Below are 6,453 nucleotides of genomic sequence, written 5' to 3'. Positions count from 1 at the left end.
CCTGAAATAAGTATTTCCAGTCTAGGCAAGCAAGCCTCATAAGCTCTTGCACAGTGCCTAATCTCAGCGGCAAACACGAATTCTAGGCTAGGCTTCTGCGAGAAGGTAGAAACAAGTACGCAGAGAGCTAAAGCTTAAGGCTGCAAAGGAAACTAATCCTGCCACTCAGCACCGGATAAATTTCCATACTGAAAGCTCTCTAAGTACACTCGAAGCACTTGAGACTTCATCGCGCTAGCACCTGTTTAAGGCCCTGCGCGGAAGTGTACCGTCGAGATTGGATTGAGCCTAATTTGAATTTATATTAAAATATGCCTCAGCGGCGACTAAATTACGTTTCTTTTATGGAACAAATAAGTCGTTTTGTATGCTTCAGAACGGACATCTCGGAAATTTTTTTTGACACTCAAGGTCTTTTGCTTGCTCTGTAGTCTATAAAAAAATTATTGAACATAACTAGCGATGCACTTTGCGAAAATAGAACCCTATGATAAACGTATGGTTAGGTTTCAACGTACATTAAACAGAACAGCTAGACGAAGTGAAGAGGAGGCGATATAACTGCTCTGTTGAACTTAATTTGTTAGCTAGTTAACTGCCAAAGGTGCGCTTTTATTGGAAGCACCTTCGCGTACATCGGAGTGGCCACGCGGAATTATTTCTCAGCGCCTCCTTGTAAACTATCCTCCATACCAAAAAAAAAAAAATTACGCGCACAAGAGCAGCGAATTCCTTGATTACTTTAAACTGATCGCTGGTTTAAGTTGTTTTAAGATTAACAGGAACATTGAGCAGTATTAAGCTTGGTGACAAAAAGCCGGGGCCTAAACAATTCCGCTATTTTTTTTTTTGTTGGCGTGTTCCTAAGTGCCGATGTATGTTTCGCTAATTGGCAGCACGGAGGTACTTAGTTCTTCAGACTGTCTTTTTTAATTTACTTTAAGTAACGCGTCTTCTGAAAGAGAAAAACTAAATGGAGTAACCTTATTGCAGAGGCTTATCAGCTTTTTTGCTGCGCTAAATACAACAATACAACAAACAAGGGGAATGCGAAAGGAAAGAGTGAAAAGCGCGAGGAATGTGACATTGCCCATAGAGAAAGGTTCGTACCATGCCAGAAAGACATCATCTATAAGATACCAATATAATGCGGAAAACAATACATTGGGCAATCTGGTAGATGTGTCAACACGAGACTTCTAGAGCATAATAATGACTGCGACAAAATTAACCACCCCGGGAATCTGGCGCAACATTGCAGCAGGTGTAAGAAAAAATGCGAACCAATTTTCCACAGGACCACTATTGTAGGTAAACAGAAAGAAAAGATTGAAAGAGAGATAGTCGAAGCGTTTTTAATCGAAAAGGCGGAAAATGTAACGTGTGTAAGCACTCCTTTTATTGCGCTTACAAAAACCGAAATTGACATGATAAGTGCAGATGCTGTGTCGTGGTTATGGTCACGTGTTTGATGATGGAAAGGTTGCAATTTTCAGAAAAACTGACGTTGCGTATATAAACGCATCTTCCGTAAGGAATAAACAGTTGTTAGTTTGCGCTTGTGTCGTGTGCGTGTGTTGTCTTCTTGTGCCGCTTTTAGCGCATTCCTTCGCATAACGATCAACCAACTGGCCCCGGTAATAACATTGATATACATCTCGCTCGTACAAGAAGGAAAGGACGGAAGCATGAGAAACACATAAGATTGGTAAAAGATTGAGAGAACGCACGCCGATAATCAATTTCGCTGTCACGAACCACTCGTGTCTCGTGCTGCGCTTCTCCCACCACAAGATCATGCATGCACTAACCAGCCCAACTTTTCACAACCGTCAATTTCTAAATTGTTTACAACATTTTTCCCTGCATTTGTTCTTCACAACAGAGATGAAGACCCAAAGATTACGAAAAAATGAACCGGAATAATAAAACTGTTTTTCAACAAAGTTCCATTTTATTTCTTGCATCTTCCCTGAAATGAATCTCTCGATAGAAATCACTCATATTCTATTTCTTATCATAGCTATTAAAATATTTTCTGGTTTAACTATTGTGGGTGAAAGAATGTAAGAGGAGTGCACGGATTCACAAAACTGCGAAGAAAAGTTCGTATCAAGACAAATTCCGAAAGCACCTTTTTAAAAGTATGAGTACGATCATGTAAAACGTTGAGCACCTGACTCTCCAGTGGCCGAGAATCACACGACTGTGGGGCGCAAAAACGCCTAGGGCAAGAAAAAAAACGCCGCCAACCAACAAATTGACCCTTCTACGTAATAGCACTGACTATTGACTGTCTTGAGTAAGCGGCTGTATTCCGTACAGAAGTTGAAACCATTGGCACTTTGTAGCACTCTGCCGCCCCAAAACCCACTGTTAGTTCTCTTGCGATATCGAAAGTAAAAAGTCTGTTAAGTCTGTTAAGCTTTAAGTCTGTTCATAAGGGCGTAATATTTTATACCAACTTACTGAGAGATATATTAATTCCAAAATTAATTTACACTTATTACGGCCTAAAATTTTCCCAGTCTGCTTCACAGGCTTCGAACGATCTCTTCAGGCACACAAAACCTAGCTATCAAAATTTGTGCTTATCGCATATTTTAGCAGCAGTTTTGAATGGCTTAAATTCATTCACATACGCTTGACACGCTTGCGTTCTTTTCTTTGAAGAATTAAAAATTAGGCAAATGTTTTAATAGTGATGATGTTGAATTTTTAATGACGCATGGGAAGCTTAGGTCAAAGAGCGCCAAGGCTAGATGAAACAAAATATCACTTGGTCATCACTTGACCCCTGGTCTTTATTCGTGTATTCTCGCATGGCATGTACTTCAGTTTATGAGCATGGTTAATCAATTTGCGTTCGCATTGAAAAAAATTTAAGCTTTTAGATTTGTAGTGTCCATAATTTCAAGCAAACAATTTTCAGGGGCGCCTCTTTGAGCCCCGTTTTTCATTTCCATATTCTCACCTTTTGCTTGCACCATAAGCTTTTCTGTTCGTTTATCCACGCCTCTAAACAGGCTGTTTCAAGTTTCTTGAACAATCACTACATTTTTTTCTCCTTCTACTTCCCATAACTTAGCGTCATACTAGTTTCACTGGACCTTAACCTTGGCCTCGGGCGTTTAGTTATATTCCTTCGAGGGAAACCAATATTCGTCTGCGTTCATAACGAAGACCAGAACGAGCACACACAGGAGCCCAAAACCTTCCCTGGCCTCCAAAGTATCGAGCCGTTTCCCGATCACCGCTGGGCCAAATGCAACCGCTTACTGTCGCTTGCTTGATTTCTGGAAGCAGTGGCGTTGCTCGTCGACTCTTACTGTGATCCGGAGGGCGGCCGAAAGTCACGTTTTATCGGCTCTGTGTTTATTTATTGAACATCCGTCTAGGCATCTCTGTCGATGCGCTTCTGTTGCCCAGCAGCTCATCAGTATGCATCAAGGACTTGGGTGTTTTGTGTGGGTATAGCGATACCCTCATTTGTGCTCCGAGCTTCCGATCCGAAATACAAGTAGCGATGCCATTCGGTAGCCGTGTTTACCGTAGGCCCACTTGTTCGACTTTCTTGGAGTTCTTTTTGTCGAACTGATACTTCCCTTCTTCGGAGTGCTAGGGTGAGTCTGGTCGGCCGAATTGTTGTTGATTGCGCTCGAGTTGTTATTCCAGTCGTCCGTTTGGCAGCACAAGGCTCCTGGAAACTGTTCGAAGTCTTGGTTCTGTGACTTGAGAAGCACGTCCGCACAACACAAACTTTCATTTCCGTTTGTGTGTCGAAAAACGTTACGCTCCCTGTGATCGAAACGTGAAGCGTGCATTGTTTTCTCCAAATGTTTACCGCAAAGCTCGTCTGGGCGCTCGCGATACGTAAACCACGAACCCAGGCTCATAGCCGTTGAAAGACTGTGGCGACCGCCATCTGTGAGCCGTCCTAGAATATCCTTTCCCTTTCCTGCAATACATCTCGTACTTCCACTTACTTTTTACGATGAGATAGAATAAGAGTTGAGTCTTCGCAATTAACAAAATTCAGAGAAGCAGTTGACACGACCACACTTCTCTGCGGTAGAAACGCTGCAGTGTGAGCCTTCTATTCCAGCCATGCAATTCAATAAAGGGTGGGGTTTTAGCGCAGTTAAACCGAGTAGATTTGCGAAAGGATGTACGTGTTCAGACTGGTTGGCTCATTGATGGGTTGCCGGCTCGTCTAGCGACGATATTATGCTCAGGTTAATCTTTCATCTAGACTAAGCTGATCTGATCTATTCGCACCGCAGGTCGAAGTTGATGAAGACGACAACGTGCAATGCACAGCACGAGAGTGTGTTGCTGTTTAACACGAGGCGCGATTAGGTGCGGCGGTAGCCTAGTGCTCTCGTGCAGTGGCCAGCGAAGCTGATCTGTTCGTGCCGCCGCGGGTTTGAATCTCAATCTTCGTGATATTTATTTCATTTCTGCATGGGATAGGATAATTTAGTCGCAGTCTTAAATGATCAGTGAGAGCGTCACTTATTCCACGTTCTTCAGTGCTAACCTCCACGCCTGCTGAAGTAGGTTGTGAAAAAAGAATGTCTTCGCAGCAATACAGAGCCGGGTGCACTCCTTGATGGTGTATTCAAAAAATCCTCCAAATAAAGGTGTCTGCGTTTGCTTGTACACAATGGTGCATGCAATAGTTTCCTCCTGTGTATGCGTACAGAACGCCCTCTACCGATCTTCCGACCTGAATAAAAGAGACGTACTTGCGCACAACGGAAGCAGTCGAGCTGAGTGGAGAGGTCTAATAGGGTCCCGCAGGGAAAAAAAAATGTAGTAAATGAGTGCCGCTTCTCCACCGTCCTCTTAGAGGCGGCTGTGTTTACGAGTCGTCGCTCTCAACCGCTCGGCAAACGAGCGAGGCAGGCCGACGTGACGTGGAAACCGGGAGTGCTTTCAGCCCAGCGAAATTAGCGCCTCGCGTAAGTGTTTCTGCTCTTGTTTTATGGCTGCTCTGCGCAGTGCCGGTTCGAGACTTCGCGCATCTCTTTCAGCTCGGGTTTCTTGGTTGCCGGCCGCCGAATGGCTCGACAAATCAGTGGAAAATACGAAGATGCAATAAGTGGGAAGGTATGCAACCGGAATGCTGGTATTGCAAGAGAAAGAAATTATAAGAACCAAGAGAACGCTTGTTATTAACCTTGGTCTTTTAATTTGCAGTTATTTCTGGATGCTCAAATAAGAATTCATTTTTTTACTCATTTACCCACAGCGCCACAGTGGCATTACAGTAAGGAGGGGGGTGGTAGGTTGTACAAAGCAAAAAAGAATTATTACAAGGGCAGTCACATTGACAATGCAAACACTTCATTGTCGGTAATATTAACAAGAAATGAAGACAAAGCATTCCATTCTCGAACAGTGTGAGGAAAATACGACATCTTGCACAAATCGGTTCTTGATCTGAATTCGCGCACTTTTTGGTTATGATCAACCCGCTCGCATGTGTAGTGTGGATGAAAAATGTACTTCTTCCTAGGAATAGCAATCCTGTTGTAATAAATATTATGAAAATATTTAGGCTTTAGCCTTCTCCTTCTTACTTCAAGGGGTTCCCATTCTAATTCCTCTTTTATGACAGACACACTAATGTATTTACTATAATTCCCAGAAACATAGCGGCCATAAGCTGGCCTTTAAAACAAAAAACCTTTAAAAAATCGCTCTTCTTTCAAGCTTCTGTCGCCATTTAAAATATTACGTTTTCCAGAACATGAACGCATAGTCTTTGCAAAGAGTAACCAGGCTGGACGGTTTGCATCTCAGTCATATGTTCACGCTGTTATGCCAACCCTCAGGCACTAAACATCTGTATGATAAAGAGAACCCTTGGCCTCTCCTTCCGAGAACTTTTTGATCGTTAGTGAACCCCAAAGGGCTCTACTATTCGAATGAGAAGCAAACCATGCAGCCTGATTACTTTTGGCAAAGGTTGCACGTTGATTCTTTCCTTACGGCGCCTATTTAAATTGTTCAATTCGGACGACGGCGCGAAATGTCTATTTCTTCATGATCCAGGCCGCTCGTGGACAAGTAACGCTGCCCCAGTATGTTTTAAAAGAACTGTACACCAGTACTGGATTAGCTTTTTCTGTCAGCCGCATGAGGAAGTATTTTCTAAACTTCTCGCGAATCCTGTAAATGCGGAGCTGTTATGGAGGAGGGGGTTCACACGCTGGCGCCTTCGCCTCACTTCTCGCCTGTTCACCAACGCCGGTTTTCTCGTGATTCCGCAGCATAGGCACTTGAGTTTGTTGGTGACAAGAACCACTCTGTGCAAAGGATGACGTTCGTTTGTCTCATTTCTAGCTCGCAGAGAGGTCGCTACCCCGGCCAGCACGAATTATCGACAAGAGCCCGTCTATAAATGTCTTTTTCGCTGCTTCCGGGCCATATTCTTAACTTAAGTAT

Source organism: Amblyomma americanum, chromosome 7 (assembly GCF_052857255.1).
Source record: "Amblyomma americanum isolate KBUSLIRL-KWMA chromosome 7, ASM5285725v1, whole genome shotgun sequence".
NCBI classification, from domain to species: domain Eukaryota; kingdom Metazoa; phylum Arthropoda; class Arachnida; order Ixodida; family Ixodidae; genus Amblyomma; species Amblyomma americanum.
This window is presented reverse-complemented; position numbering follows the sequence as displayed.